Genomic DNA, 20780 nt, shown 5'->3' with positions numbered 1-20780 from the left:
AAATATATTCATTATAGCACAGACTGGCGGATAAGTTCAGGCCCACCACCAGGGGGAGCGCTACAATAATTACATGTATTATACCACAGACTGGTATATACAGAACCACCACCAGGGGGAGCTCTACAATAATTACATGTATTATACCACAGACTGGTATATACAGAACCACCACCAGGGGAGCGCTACAATAATTACATGTATTATACCACATACTGATATATACAGAACCACCACCAGGGGGAGCGCTACAATAATTACATGTATTATACCACAGACTGGTATATAGAGAACCACCACCAGGGGGAGCTCTACAATAATTACATGTATTATACCACAGACTGATATATACAGAACCACCACCAGGAGGAGCTCTACAATAATTACAAGTATTATAACACAGAATGATATAAACAGAACCACCACCAGGGGGAGCTCTACAATAATTACATGTATTATACCACAGACTGATATATACAGAACCACCACCAGGAGGAGCTCTACAATAATTACATGTAATATACCATAGACTGATATATACAGAACCACCACCAGGAGTAGCTCTACAATAATTACATGTATTATAACACAGACTGATATATACAGAACCACCACCAGGGGGAGCTCTACAATAATGATATGTATTATACCACAGACTGATATATACAGAGCCACAACAAGGGATAGCTCTATAATATTTATATGTATTACATCACAAACTGGTATATACAGAGCCACCACCAGGGGGAGCTCTACAATAATTACATGTATTATAACACAGACTAGAATATACAGAATCACCACCAGAAGGAGCTCTACAATAATTACATGTATTATACCATAGACTGGTATATACAGAACCACCACCAGGGGGAGCTCTACAATAATTACATGTATTATAACACAGACTAGAATATACAGAATCACCACCAGAAGGAGCTCTACAATAATTACATGTATTATACCACATACTGGTATATACAGAACCACCACCAGGGGAGCTCTACAATAATTACATGCATTTTAACACAGACTGATATATACAGAACCACCACCAGGGGGAGCTCTACAATAATTATATGTATTATATCAGAGACTGATATATACAGAACTACCACCAGGGGAGCTCTACAATAATTACATGTATTATAACACAGACTAGTATATACAGAATCACCACCACCAAGGGGAGCTCTACAATAATTACATGTATTATAACACAGACTAGAATATACAGAATCACCACCAGGGGAGCTCTATAATAATTACGTGTATTATAACACAGACTAGTATATACAGAATCACCACCACCAGGGGGAGCTCAACAATAATTACATGTATTTTAACACAGACTGATATATACACAACCACCACCAGGAGGAGCTCTACAATAATTACATGTATTATACCACAGACTGATATATACAGAACCACCACCAGGAGGAGCTCTACAATAATAACATGTATTATAAAACAGACTAGAATATACAGAACTACCACCAGGGGAGCTCTACAACAATTACATGTATTATAGCACAGACTGATATATACAGAATCACCACCAGGGGGAGCTCTATAATAATTACATGTATTATATCACAGACTGATATATACAGAACCACCACCAGGAGGAGCTCTACAATAATTACATGTATTATACCACAGACTGATATATACAGAACCACCATAAGGGGAGCTCTACAATAATTACATGTATTATACCACAGACTGATATATACAGAACCACCACCAGGGGAGCTCTACAATAATTACATGTATTATACCACAGACTGATATATACAGAGCTACCACCAGGGGAGCTCTACAACAATTACATGTATTATAGCACAGACTGATATATACAGAACCACCACCAGGAGGAGCTCTATAATAATTACATGTATTATATCACAGACTGATATATACAGAACCACCACCAGGAGGAGCTCTACAATAATTACATGCATTAAAACACAGACTGATATATACAGAACCACCACCAGGGGGAACTCTACAATAATTACATGTATTATATCACAGACTGATATATACAGAAACACCACCAGGAGGAGCTCTACAATAATTACATGTATTATAACATAGACTGATATATACAGAACCACCACGAGGGGGAGCTCTACAATAATTACATGTATTATACCACAGACTGATATATACAGAACCACCACCAGGAGGAGCTCTACAATAATTACATGTAATATACCATAGACTGATATATACAGAACCACCACCAGGGGGAGCTCTACAATAATTACATGTATTATAACACAGACTGATATATACAGAACCACCACCAGGGGGAGCTCTACAATAATGATATGTATTATACCACAGACTGATATATACAGAGCCACAACAAGGGATAGCTCTATAATATTTATATGCATTACATCACAAACTGGTATATACAGAACCACCACCAGGGGGAGCTCTACAATAATTACATGTATTATAACACAGACTAGAATATACAGAATCACCACCAGAAGGAGCTGTACAATAATTACATGTATTATACCACAGACTGGTATATACAGAACCACCACCAGGGGGAGCTCTACAATAATTACATGTATTATAACACAGACTAGAATATACAGAATCACCACCAGAAGGAGCTCTACAATAATTACATGTATTATACCACAGACTGGTATATACAGAACCACCACCAGGGGAGCTCTACAATAATTACATGTATTATACCACAGACTGATATATACAGAACCACCACCAGGGGGAGCTCTACAATAATTACATGTATTATAACACAGACTGATATATACAGAACCACCACCAGGGGGAGCTCTACAATAATTATATGTATTATATCAGAGACTGATATATACAGAACTACCACCAGGGGGAGCTCTACAATAATTACATGTATTATAACACAGACTAGTATATACAGAATCAACACCACCAAGGGGAGCTCTACAATAATTACATGTATTATAACACAGACTAGAATATACAGAATCACCACCAGGGGAGCTCTATAATAATTACATGTATTATAACACAGACTAGTATATACAGAATCACCACCACCAGGGGGAGCTCTACAATAATTACATGTATTTTAACACAGACTGATATATACAGAACCACCACTAGGAGGAGCTCTACAATAATTACATGTATTATACCACAGACTGATATATACAGAACCACCACCAGGAGGAGCTCTACAATAATAACATGTATTATAAAACAGACTAGAATATACAGAACCACCACCAGGAGGAGCTCTACAATAATTACATGTATTATAACACAGACTGATATATACACAACCACCACCAGGGGGAGCTCTACAATAATTACATGTATTATATCACAGACTGATATATACAGAACCACCACCAGGAGGAGCTCTACAATAATTATATGTATTATATCACAGACTGATATATACAGAACCACCACCAGGAGGAGCAATACAATAATTACATGTATTATATCACAGACTGATATATACAGAACCACCACCAGGGAGAGCTCTATAATAATTACATGTATTATACCACAGACTGATATATACAGAACCACCACCAGGGGAGCTCTACAATAATTACATGTATTATACCACAGACTGATATATACAGAACTACCACCAGGGGAGCTCTACAATAATTACATGTATTATAGCACAGACTGATATATACAGAACCACCACCAGGAGGAGCTCTACAATAATTACATGTATTATATCACAGACTGATATATACAGAAACACCACCAGGAGGACCTCTACAATAATTACATGTATTATAACATAGACTGATATATACAGAACCACCACGAGGGGGAGCTCTACAATAATTACATGTATTATACCACAGACTGATATATACAGAACCACCACCAGGAGGAGCTCTACAATAATTACAAGTATTATAACACAGACTGATATAAACAGAACCACCACCAGGGGGAGCTCTACAATAATTACATGTATTATACCACACACTGATATATACAGAACCACCACCAGGAGGAGCTCTACAATAATTACATGTAATATACCATAGACTGATATATACAGAACCACCACCAGGAGTAGCTCTACAATAATTACATGTATTATAACAGACTGATATATACAGAACCACCATCAGGGGGAGCTCTACAATAATGATATGTATTATACCACAGACTGATATATACAGAGCCACAACAAGGGATAGCTCTATAATATTTATATGTATTACATCACAAACTGGTATATACAGAACCACCACCAGGGGGAGCTCTACAATAATTACATGTATTATAACACAGACTAGAATATACAGAATCACCACCAGAAGGAGCTCTACAATAATTACATGTATTATACCACAGACTGGTATATACAGAACACCACCAGGGGGAGCTCTACAATAATTACATGTATTATAACACAGACTAGAATATACAGAATCACCACCAGGAGGAGCTCTACAATAATTACATGTATTATACCACATCCTGGTATATACAGAACCACCACCAGGGGAGCTCTACAATAATTACATGTATTTTAACACAGACTGATATCTACAGAACCACCACCAGGGGGAGCTCTACAATAATTACATGTATTATAACACAGACTGATACATACAGAACCACCACCAGGGGGAGCTCTACAATAATTATATGTATTATATCAGAGACTGATATATACAGAACTACCACCAGGGGGAGCTCTACAATAATTACATGTATTATAACACAGACTAGTATATACAGAATCACCACCACCAAGGGGAGCTCTACAATAATTACATGTATTATAACACAGACTAGAATATACAGAATCACCACCAGGGGAGCTCTATAATAATTACATGTATTATAACACAGATTAGTATATACAGAATCACCACCACCAGGGGGAGCTCTACAATAATTACATGTATTTTAACACAGACTGATATATACAGAACCACCACCAGGAGGAGCTCTACAATAATTACATGTATTATACCACAGACTGATATATACAGAACCACCACCAGGAGGAGCTCTACAATAATAACATGTATTATAAAACAGACTAGAATATACAGAACCACCACCAGGAGGAGCTCTACAATAATTACATGTATTATAACACAGACTGATATATACACAACCACCACCAGGGGGAGCTCTACAATAATTACATGTATTATATCACAGACTGATATATACAGAACCACCACCAGGAGGAGCTCTACAATAATTACATGTATTATACCACAGACTGATATATACAGAACCACCACCAGGAGAAGCTCTACAATAATTACATGTATTATACCACAGACTGATATATACAGAATCACCACCAGGGGGAGCTCTATAATAATTACATGTATTATACCACAGACTGATATATACAGAACCACCACCAGGAGGAGCTCTACAATAATTACATGTATTATACCACAGACTGATATATACATAACCACCACCAGGGGAGCTCTACAATAATTACATGTATTATACCACAGACTGATATATACAGAACTACCACCAGGGGAGCTCTACAATAATTACATGTATTATAGCACAGACTGATATATACAGAACCAACACCAGGAGGAGCTCTATAATAATTACATGTATTATATCACAGACTGATATATACAGAACCACCACCAGGAGGAGCTCTACAATAATTACATGCATTATAACACAGACTGATATATACAGAACCACCACCAGGGGGAACTCTACAATAATTACATGTATTATATCACAGACTGATATATACAGAACCACCACCAGGAGGAGCTCTACAATAATTACATGCATTATAACACAGACTGATATATACAGAACCACCACCAGGGGGAACTCTACAATAATTACATGTATTATATCACAGATTGATATATACAGAAACACCACCAGGAGGACCTCTACAATAATTACATGTATTATAACATAGACTGATATATACAGAACCACCACGAGGGGGAGCTCTACAATAATTACATGTATTATACCACAGACTGATATATACAGAACCACCACCAGGAGGAGCTCTACAATAATTACAAGTATTATAACACAGACTGATATAAACAGAACCACCACCAGGGGGAGCTCTACAATAATTACATGTATTATACCACACACTGATATATACAGAACCACCACCAGGAGGAGCTCTACAATAATTACATGTAATATACCATAGACTGATATATACAGAACCACCACCAGGAGTAGCTCTACAATAATTACATGTATTATAACAGACTGATATATACAGAACCACCACCAGGGGGAGCTCTACAATAATGATATGTATTATACCACAGACTGATATATACAGAGCCACAACAAGGGATAGCTCTATAATATTTATATGTATTACATCACAAACTGGTATATACAGAACCACCACCAGGGGGAGCTCTACAATAATTACATGTATTATAACACAGACTAGAATATACAGAATCACCACCAGAAGGAGCTCTACAATAATTATATGTATTATACCACAGACTGGTATATACAGAACACCACCAGGGGGAGCTCTACAATAATTACATGTATTATAACACAGACTAGAATATACAGAATCACCACCAGGAGGAGCTCTACAATAATTACATGTATTATACCACATCCTGGTATATACAGAACCACCACCAGGGGAGCTCTACAATAATTACATGTATTTTAACACAGACTGATATCTACAGAACCACCACCAGGGGGAGCTCTACAATAATTACATGTATTATAACACAGACTGATACATACAGAACCACCACCAGGGGGAGCTCTACAATAATTATATGTATTATATCAGAGACTGATATATACAGAACTACCACCAGAGGGAGCTCTACAATAATTACATGTATTATAACACAGACTAGTATATACAGAATCACCACCAACAAGGGGAGCTCTACAATAATTACATGTATTATAACACAGACTAGAATATACAGAATCACCACCAGGGGAGCTCTATAATAATTACATGTATTATAACACAGACTAGTATATACAGACTCACCACCACCAGGGGGAGCTCTACAATAATTACATGTATTTTAACACAGACTGATATATACAGAACCACCACCAGGAGGAGCTCTACAATAATTACATGTATTATACCACAGACTGATATATACAGAACCACCACCAGGAGGAGCTCTACAATAATAACATGTATTATAAAACAGACTAGAATATACAGAACCACCACCAGGAGGAGCTCTACAATAATTACATGTATTATAACACAGACTGATATATACACAACCACCACCAGGGGGAGCTCTACAATAATTACATGTATTATATCACAGACTGATATATACAGAACCACCACCAGGAGGAGCTCTACAATAATTACATGTATTATACCACAGACTGATATATACAGAACCACCACCAGGAGAAGCTCTACAATAATTACATGTATTATACCACAGACTGATATATACAGAATCACCACCAGGGGGAGCTCTATAATAATTACATGTATTATATCACAGACTGATATATACAGAACCACCACCAGGAGGAGCTCTACAATAATTACATGTATTATACCACAGACTGATATATACAGAACCACCACCAGGGGAGCTCTACAATAATTACATGTATTATACCACAGACTGATATATACAGAACTACCACCAGGGGAGCTCTACAATAATTACATGTATTATAGCACAGACTGATATATACAGAACCACCACCAGGAGGAGCTCTATAATAATTACATGTATTATATCACAGACTGATATATACAGAACCACCACCAGGAGGAGCTCTACAATAATTACATGCATTATAACACAGACTGATATATACAGAACCACCACCAGGGGGAACTCTACAATAATTACATGTATTATATCACAGACTGATATATACAGAAACACCACCAGGAGGAGCTCTACAATAATTACATGTATTATAACATAGACTGATATATACAGAACCACCACGAGGGGGAGCTCTACAATAATTACATGTATTATACCACAGACTGATATATACAGAACCACCACCAGGAGGAGCTCTACAATAATTACATGTATTATAACACAGACTGATATAAACAGAACCACCACCAGGGGGAGCTCTACAATAATTACATGTATTATACCACACACTGATATATACAGAACCACCACCAGGAGGAGCTCTACAATAATTACATGTAATATACCATAGACTGATATATACAGAACCACCACCAGGAGTAGCTCTACAATAATTACATGTATTATAACACAGACTGATATATACAGAACCACCACCAGGGGGAGCTCTACAATAATGATATGTATTATACCGCAGACTGATATATACAGAGCCACAACAAGGGATAGCTCTATAATATTTATATGTATTACATCACAAACTGGTATATACAGAACCACCACCAGGGGGAGCTCTACAATAATTACATGTATTATAACACAGACTAGAATATACAGAATCACCACCAGTAGGAGCTCTACAATAATTACATGTATTATACCACAGACTGGTATATACAGAACCACCACCAGGGGGAGCTCTACAATAATTACATGTATTTTAACACAGACTGATATATACAGAACCACCACCAGGGGGAGCTCTACAATAATTACATGTATTATAACACAGACTGATATATACAGAACCACCACCAGGGGGAGCTCTACAATAATTATATGTATTATATCAGAGACTGATATATACAGAACTACCACCAGGGGGAGCTCTACAATAATTACATGTATTATAACACAGACTAGTATATACAGAATCACCACCACCAAGGGGAGCTCTACAATAATTACATGTATTATAACACAGACTAGAATATACAGAATCACCACCAGGGGAGCTCTATAATAATTACATGTATTATAACACAGACTAGTATATACAGAATCACCACCACCAGGGGGAGCTCTACAATAATTACATGTATTTTAACACAGACTGATATATACAGAACCACCACCAGGAGGAGCTCTACAATAATTACATGTATTATACCACAGACTGATATATACAGAACCACCACCAGGAGGAGGTCTACAATAATAACATGTATTATAAAACAGACTAGAATATACAGAACCACCACCAGGAGGAGCTCTACAATAATTACATGTATTATAACACAGACTGCTATATACACAACCACCACCAGGGGGAGCTCTACAATAATTACATGTATTATATCACAGACTGATATATACAGAACCACCACCAGGAGGAGCTCTACAATAATTATATGTATTATATCACAGACTGATATATACAGAACCACCACCAGGAGGAGCTCTACAATAATTACATGTATTATATCACAGACTGATATATACAGAACCACCACCAGGGAGAGCTCTATAATAATTACATGTATTATAACACAGACTGGTATATACAGAACCACCAACAGGGGGAACTCTATAATAATTATATGTATTATACCACAGACTGATATATGCAGAGCCACAACAAGGTAGAGCTCTATAATAATTACATGTATTATACCACAGACTGATATATACAGAACCACCACCAGGAGGAGCTCTACAATAATTACATGTATTATACCACAGACTGATATATACAGAACCACCACCAGGAGGAGCTCTACAATAATTACATGTATTTTACCACAGACTGATATATACAGAACCACAACCAGGGAGAGCTCTACAATAATTACATGTATTATATCACAGACTGATATATACAGAACCACCACCAGGAGGAGCTCTACAATAATTACATGTATTATATCACAGACTGGTATATACAGAACCACCACCAGGAGGAGCTCTACAATAATTACATGTATTATACCACAGACTGATATATACAGAACTACCACCAGGGAGAGCTCTACAATAATTACATGTATTATAACACAGACTGGTAAATCCAGAACCACCACCAGGAGGAGCTCTACAATAATTACATGTATTATACAACAGACTGATATATACAGAACCACCACCAGGAGGAGCTCTATAATAATTATATGTATTATATCACAGACTGGTATATACAGAACGACTACCAGGAGGAGGTCTACAATAATTACATGTATTATACCACAGACTGATATATACAGAAACACCACCAGGAGGAGCTCTACAATAATTACATGTATTATAACATAGACTGATATATACAGAACCACCACGTGGGGGAGCTCTACAATAATTACATGTATTATACCACAGACTGATATATACAGAACCACGACCAGGAGGAGCTCTACAATAATTACATGTATTATAACACAGACTGATATAAACAGAACCACCACCAGGGGCAGCTCTACAATAATTACATGTATTATACCACACACTGATATATACAGAACCACCACCAGGAGGAGCTCTACAATAATTACAGGTAATATACCATAGACTGATATATACAGAACCACCACCAGGGGGAGCTCTACAATAATTACATGTATTATAACACAGACTGATATATACAGAACCACCACCAGGGGGAGCTCTACAATAATGATATGTATTATACCACAGACTGATATATACAGAGCCACAACAAGGGATAGCTCTATAATATTTATATGTATTACATCACAAACTGGTATATACAGAACCACCACCAGGGGGAGCTCTACAATAATTACATGTATTATAACACAGACTAGAATATACAGAATCACCACCAGAAGGAGCTCTACAATAATTACATGTATTATACCACAGACTGGTATATACAGAACCACCACCAGGGGGAGCTCTACAATAATTACATGTATTATAACACAGACTAGAATATACAGAATCACCACCAGAAGGAGCTCTACAATAATTACATGTATTATACCACAGACTGGTATATACAGAACCACCACCAGGGGAGCTCTTCAATAATTACATGTATTATACCACAGACTGATATATACAGAACCACCACCAGGGGGAGCTCTACAATAATTACATGTATTATAACACAGACTGATATATACAGAACCACCACCAGGGGGAGCTCTACAATAATTATATGTATTATATCAGAGACTGATATATACAGAACTACCACCAGGGGGAGCTCTACAATAATTACATGTATTATAACACAGACTAGTATATACAGAATCACCACCACCAAGGGGAGCTCTACAATAATTACATGTATTATAACACAGACTAGAATATACAGAATCACCACCAGGGGAGCTCTATAATAATTACATGTATTATAACACAGACTAGTATATACAGAATCACCACCACCAGGGGGAGCTCTACAATAATTACATGTATTTTAACACAGACTGATATATACAGAACCACCACCAGGAGGAGCTCTACAATAATTACATGTATTATACCACAGACTGGTATATACAGAACCACCACCAGGAGGAGCTCTACAATAATAACATGTATTATAAAACAGACTAGAATATACAGAACCACCACCAGGAGGAGCTCTACTATAATTACATGTATTATAACACAGACTGATATAAACAGAACCACCACCAGGGGCAGCTCTACAATAATTACATGTATTATACCACACACTGATATATACAGAACCACCACCAGGAGGAGCTCTACAATAATTACAGGTAATATACCATAGACTGATATATACAGAACCACCACCAGGGGGAGCTCTACAATAATTACATGTATTATAACACAGACTGATATATACAGAACCACCACCAGGGGGAGCTCTACAATAATGATATGTATTATACCACAGACTGATATATACAGAGCCACAACAAGGGATAGCTCTATAATATTTATATGTATTACATCACAAACTGGTATATACAGAACCACCACCAGGGGGAGCTCTACAATAATTACATGTATTATAACACAGACTAGAATATACAGAATCACCACCAGAAGGAGCTCTACAATAATTACATGTATTATACCACAGACTGGTATATACAGAACCACCACCAGGGGGAGCTCTACAATAATTACATGTATTATAACACAGACTAGAATATACAGAATCACCACCAGAAGGAGCTCTACAATAATTACATGTATTATACCACAGACTGGTATATACAGAACCACCACCAGGGGAGCTCTACAATAATTACATGTATTATACCACAGACTGATATATACAGAACCACCACCAGGGGGAGCTCTACAATAATTACATGTATTATAACACAGACTGATATATACAGAACCACCACCAGGGGGAGCTCTACAATAATTATATGTATTATATCAGAGACTGATATATACAGAACTACCACCAGGGGGAGCTCTACAATAATTACATGTATTATAACACAGACTAGTATATACAGAATCACCACCACCAAGGGGAGCTCTACAATAATTACATGTATTATAACACAGACTAGAATATACAGAATCACCACCAGGGGAGCTCTATAATAATTACATGTATTATAACACAGACTAGTATATACAGAATCACCACCACCAGGGGGAGCTCTACAATAATTACATGTATTTTAACACAGACTGATATATACAGAACCACCACCAGGAGGAGCTCTACAATAATTACATGTATTATACCACAGACTGATATATACAGAACCACCACCAGGAGGAGCTCTACAATAATAACATGTATTATAAAACAGACTAGAATATACAGAACCACCACCAGGAGGAGCTCTACAATAATTACATGTATTATAACACAGACTGATATATACACAACCACCACCAGGGGGAGCTCTACAATAATTACATGTATTATATCACAGACTGATATATACAGAACCACCACCAGGAGGAGCTCTACAATAATTATATGTATTATATCACAGACTGATATATACAGAACCACCACCAGGAGGAGCTCTACAATAATTACATGTATTATATCACAGACTGATATATACAGAACCACCACCAGGGAGAGCTCTATAATAATTACATGTATTATACCACAGACTGATATATACAGAACCACCACCAGGGGAGCTCTACAATAATTACATGTATTATACCACAGACTGATATATACAGAACTACCACCAGGGGAGCTCTACAATAATTACATGTATTATAGCACAGACTAATATATACAGAACCAACACCAGGAGGAGCGCTATAATAATTACATGTATTATATCACAGACTGATATATACAGAACCACCACCAGGAGGAGCTCTACAATAATTACATGCATTATAACACAGACTGATATATACAGAACCACCACCAGGGGGAACTCTACAATAATTACATGTATTATATCACACACTGATATATACAGAAACACCACCAGGAGGAGCTCTACAATAATTACATGTATTATAACGTAGACTGATATATACAGAACCACCACGAGGGGGAGCTCTACAATAATTACATGTATTATACCACAGACTGATATATACAGAACCACCACCAGGAGGAGCTCTACAATAATTACAAGTATTATAACACAGACTGATATAAACAGAACCACCACCAGGGGGAGCTCTACAATAATTACATGTATTATACCACACACTGATATATACAGAACCACCACCAGGAGGAGCTCTACAATAATTACATGTAAAATACCATAGACTGATATATACAGAACCACCACCAGGAGTAGCTCTACAATAATTACATGTATTATAACACAGACTGATATATACAGAACCACCACCAGGGGGAGCTCTACAATAATGATATGTATTATACCACAGACTGATATATACAGAGCCACAACAAGGGATAGCTCTATAATATTTATATGTATTACATCACAAACTGGTATATACAGAACCACCACCAGGGGGAGCTCTACAATAATTACATGTATTATAACACAGACTAGAAAATACAGAATCACCACCAGAAGGAGCTCTGCAATAATTACATGTATTATACCACAGACTGGTATATACAGAACCACCACCAGGGGGAGCTCTACAATAATTACATGTATTATAACACAGACTAGAATATACAGAATCACCACCAGAAGGAGCTCTACAATAATTACATGTATTATACCACAGACTGGTATATACAGAACCACCACCAGGGGGAGCTCTACAATAATTACATGTATTATAACACAGACTAGAATATACAGAATCACCACCAGAAGGAGCTCTACAATAATTACGTGTATTATACCACAGACGGGTATATACAGAACCACCACCAGGGGAGCTCTACAATAATTACATGTATTTTAACACAGACTGATATATACAGAACCACCACCAGGGGGAGCTCTACAATAATTACATGTATTATAACACAGACTGATATATACAGAACCACCACCAGGGGGAGCTCTACAATAATTATATGTATTATATCAGAGACTGATATATACAGAACTACCACCAGGGGGAGCTCTACAATAATTACATGTATTATAACACAGACTAGTATATACAGAATCACCACCACCAAGGGGAGCTCTACAATAATTACATGTATTATAACACAGACTAGAATATACATAATCACCACCAGGGGAGCTCTATAATAATTACATGTATTATAACACAGACTAGTATATACAGAATCACCACCACCAGGGGGAGCTCTACAATAATTACATGTATTTTAACACAGACTGATATATACAGAACCACCACCAGGAGGAGCTCTACAATAATTACATGTATTATACCACAGACTGATATATACAGAACCACCACCAGGAGGAGGTCTACAATAATAACATGTATTATAAAACAGACTAGAATATACAGAACCACCACCAGGAGGAGCTCTACAATAATTACATGTATTATAACACAGACTGATATATACACAACCACCACCAGGGGGAGCTCTACAATAATTACATGTATTATACCACAGACTGATATATACAGAACCACCACCAGGAGGAGGTCTACAATAATAACATGTATTATAAAACAGACTAGAATATACAGAACCACCACCAGGAGGAGCTCTACAATAATTACATGTATTATATCACAGACTGATATATACAGAACCACCACCAGGAGGAGCTCTACAATAATTACATGTATTATATCACAGACTGATATATACAGAACCACCACCAGGGAGAGCTCTATAATAATTACATGTATTATAACACAGACTGGTATATACAGAACCACCACCAGGGGGAGCTCTACAATAATTACATGTATTATATCACAGACTGATATATACAGAACCACCACCAGGGGGACCTCTACAATAATTACATGTATTATACCACAGACTGATATATACAGAACCACCAACAGGGGGAACTCTATAATAATTATATGTATTATACCACAGACTGATATACACAGAACCACAACCAGGAGGAGCTCTACAATAATTATATATATTATACCACAGACTAATATATACAGAACCACCACCAGGGGGAGCTCTACAATAATTATATGTATTATACCACAGACTGATATATGCAGAGCCACAACAAGGTAGAGCTCTATAATAATTACATGTATTATACCACAGACTGATATATACAGAACCACCACCAGGAGGAGCTCTACAATAATTACATGTATTATACCACAGACTGATATAAACAGAACCACCACCAGGAGGAGCTCTACAATAATTACATGTATTATACCACAGACTGATATATACAGAACCACAACCAGGGGGAGCTCTACAATAATTACATGTATTATATCACAGACTGATATATACAGAACCACCACCAGGAGGAGCTCTACAATAATTACATGTATTATATCACAGACTGGTATATACAGAACCACCACCAGGAGGAGCTCTACAATAATTACATGTATTATACCACAGACTGATATATACAGAACTACCACCAGGGAGAGCTCTACAATAATTACATGTATTATAACACAGACTGGTAAATCCAGAACCACCACCAGGAGGAGCTCTACAATAAATACATGTATTATACAACAGACTGATATATACAGAACCACCACCAGGAGGAGCTCTATAATAATTATATGTATTATATCACAGACTGGTATATACAGAACGACTACCAGGAGGAGGTCTACAATAATTACATGTATTATACCACAGACTGATATATACAGAACCACCACGAGGGGGAGCTCTACAATAATTACATGTATTATACCACAGACTGATATATACAGAACCACGACCAGGAGGAGCTCTACAATAATTACATGTATTATAACACAGACTGATATAAACAGAACCACCACCAGGGGCAGCTCTACAATAATTACATGTATTATACCACACACTGATATATACAGAACCACCACCAGGAGGAGCTCTACATTAATTACATGTAATATACCATAGACTGATATATACAGAACCACCACCAGGGGGAGCTCTACAATAATTACATGTATTATAACACAGACTGATATATACAGTACCACCACCAGGGGGAGCTCTACAATAATGATATGTATTATACCACAGACTGATATATACAGAGCCACAACAAGGGATAGCTCTATAATATTTATATGTATTACATCACAAACTGGTATATACAGAACCACCACCAGGGGGAGCTCTACAATAATTACATGTATTATAACACAGACTAGAATATACAGAATCACCACCAGAAGGAGCTCTACAATAATTACATGTATTATACCACAGACTGGTATATACAGAACCACCACCAGGGGGAGCTCTACAATAATTACATGTATTATAACACAGACTAGAATATACAGAATCACCACCAGAAGGAGCTCTACAATAATTACATGTATTATACCACAGACTGGTATATACAGAACCACCACCAGGGGAGCTCTACAATAATTACATGTATTATACCACAGACTGATATATACAGAACCACCACCAGGGGGAGCTCTACAATAATTACATGTATTATAACACAGACTGATATATACAGAACCACCACCAAGGGGAGCTCTACAATAATTACATGTATTATAACACAGACTAGAATATACAGAATCACCACCAGGGGAGCTCTATAATAATTACATGTATTATAACACAGACTAGTATATACAGAATCACCACCACCAGGGGGAGCTCTACAATAATTACATGTATTTTAACACAGACTGATATATACAGAACCACCACCAGGAGGAGCTCTACAATAATTACATGTATTATACCACAGACTGATATATACAGAACCACCACCAGGAGGAGCTCTACAATAATAACATGTATTATAAAACAGACTAAAATATACAGAACCACCACCAGGAGGAGCTCTACAATAATTACATGTATTATAACACAGACTGATATATATACACAACCACCACCAGGGGGAGCTCTACAATAATTACATGTATTATATCACAGACTGATATATACAGAACCACCACCAGGAGGAGCTCTACAATAATTACATGTATTATACCACAGACTGATATATACAGAACCACCACCAGGAGAAGCTCTACAATAATTACATGTATTATACCACAGACTGATATATACAGAATCACCACCAGGGGGAGCTCTATAATAATTACATGTATTATATCACAGACTGATATATACAGAACCACCACCAGGAGGAGCTCTACAATAATTACATGTATTATACCACAGACTGATATATACAGAACCACCACCAGGGGAGCTCTACAATAATTACATGTATTATACCACAGACTGATATATACAGAACTACCACCAGGGGAGCTCTACAATAATTACATGTATTATAGCACAGACTGATATATACAGAACCACCACCAGGAGGACCTCTATAATAATTACATGTATTATATCACAGACTGATATATACAGAACCACCACCAGGAGGAGCTCTACAATAATTACATGCATTATAACACAGACTGATATATACAGAAGCACCACCAGGGGGAACTCTACAATAATTACATGTATTATATCACAGACTGATATATACAGAAACACCACCAGGAGGACCTCTACAATAATTACATGTATTATAACATAGACTGATATATACAGAACCACCACGAGGGGGAGCTCTACAATAATTACATGTATTATACCACAGACTGATATATACAGAACCACCACCAGGAGGAGCTCTACAATAATTACATGTATTATAACACAGACTGATATAAACAGAACCACCACCAGGGGGAGATCTACAATAATTACATGTATTATACCACACACTGATATATACAGAACCACCACCAGGAGTAGCTCTACAATAATTACATGTAATATACCATAGACTGATATATACAGAACCACCACCAGGAGTAGCTCTACAATAATTACATGTATTATAACACAGACTGATATATACAGAACCACCACCAGGGGGAGCTCTACAATAATGATATGTATTATACCGCAGACTGATATATACAGAGCCACAACAAGGGATAGCTCTATAATATTTATATGTATTACATCACAAACTGGTATATACAGAACCACCACCAGGGGGAGCTCTACAATAATTACATGTATTATAACACAGACTAGAATATACAGAATCACCACCAGTAGGAGCTCTACAATAATTACATGTATTATACCACAGACTGGTATATACAGAACCACCACCAGGGGGAGCTCTACAATAATTACATGTATTATAACACAGACTAGAATATACAGAATCACCACCAGAAGGAGCTCTACAATAATTACGTGTATTATACCACAGACGGGTATATACAGAACCACCACCAGGGGAGCTCTACAATAATTACATGTATTTTAACACAGACTGATATATACAGAACCACCACCAGGGGGAGCTCTACAATAATTACATGTATTATAACACAGACTGATATATACAGAACCACCACCAGGGGGAGCTCTACAATAATTATATGTATTATATAAGAGACTGATATATACAGAACTACCACCAGGGGGAGCTCTACAATAATTACATGTATTATAACACAGACTAGTATATACAGAATCACCACCACCAAGGGGAGCTCTACAATAATTACATGTATTATAACACAGACTAGAATATACAGAATCACCACCAGGGGAGCTCTATAATAATTACATGTATTATAACACAGACTAGTATATACAGAATCACCACCACCAGGGGGAGCTCTACAATAATTACATGTATTTTAACACAGACTGATATATACAGAACCACCACCAGGAGGAGCTCTACAATAATTACATGTATTATACCACAGACTGATATATACAGAACCACCACCAGGAGGAGGTCTACAATAATAACATGTATTATAAAACAGACTAGAATATACAGAACCACCACCAGGAGGAGCTCTACAATAATTACATGTATTATAACACAGACTGATATATACACAACCACCACCAGGGGGAGCTCTACAATAATTACATGTATTATATCACAGCCTGATATATACAGAACCACCACCAGGAGGAGCTCTACAATAATTATATGTATTATATCACAGACTGATATATACAGAACCACCACCAGGAGGAGCTCTACAATAATTACATGTATTATATCACAGACTGATATATACAGAACCACCACCAGGGAGAGCTCTATAATAATTACATGTATTATAACACAGACTGGTATATACAGAACCACCACCAGGGGGAGCTCTACAATAATTACATGTATTATATCACAGACTGATATATACAGAACCACCACCAGGGGGACCTCTACAATAATTACATGTATTATACCACAGACTGATATATACAGAACCACCAACAGGGGGAACTCTATAATAATTATATATATTATACCACAGACTGATATATGCAGAGCCACAACAAGGTAGAGCTCTATAATAATTACATGTATTATACCACAGACTGATATATACAGAACCACCACCAGGAGGAGCTCTACAATAATTACATGTATTATACCACAGACTGATATATACAGAACCACCACCAGGAGGAGCTCTACAATAATTACATGTATTATACCACAGACTGATATATACAGAACCACAACCAGGGGGAGCTCTACAATAATTACATGTATTATATCACAGACTGATATATACAGAACCACCACCAGGAGGAGCTCTACAATAATTACATGTATTATATCACAGACTGGTATATACAGAACCACCACCAGGAGGAGCTCTACAATAATTACATGTATTATACCACAGACTGATATATACAGAACTACCACCAGGGAGAGCTCTACAATAATTACATGTATTATAACACAGACTGGTAAATCCAGAACCACCACCAGGAGGAGCTCTACAATAATTACATGTATTATACAACAGACTGATATATACAGAACCACCACCAGGAGGAGCTCTATAATAATTATATGTATTATATCACAGACTGGTATATACAGAACGACTACCAGGAGGAGGTCTACAATAATTACATGTATTATACCACAGACTGATATATACAGAAACACCACCAGGAGGAGCTCTACAATAATTACATGTATTATAACATAGACTGATATATACAGAACCACCACGAGGGGGAGCTCTACAATAATTACATGTATTATACCACAGACTGATATATACAGAACCACGACCAGGAGGAGCTCTACAATAATTACATGTATTATAACACAGACTGATATAAACAGAACCACCACCAGGGGCAGCTCTACAATAATTACATGTATTATACCACACACTGATATATACAGAACCACCACCAGGAGGATCTCTACAATAATTACAGGTAATATACCATAGACTGATATATACAGAACCACCACCAGGGGGAGCTCTACAATAATTACATGTATTATAACACAGACTGATATATACAGAACCACCACCAGGGGGAGCTCTACAATAATGATATGTATTATACCACAGACTGATATA

The sequence above is a fragment of the Phyllobates terribilis genome, unplaced genomic scaffold (genome assembly GCF_046119375.1).
Source record: "Phyllobates terribilis strain yellow unplaced genomic scaffold, ASM4611937v1 Scaffold_1__5_contigs__length_1240528914, whole genome shotgun sequence".
Lineage (NCBI taxonomy): Eukaryota > Metazoa > Chordata > Amphibia > Anura > Dendrobatidae > Phyllobates > Phyllobates terribilis.
The sequence above is the reverse complement of the archived record's forward strand: the minus strand, read 5'-3'. Positions refer to the sequence as shown.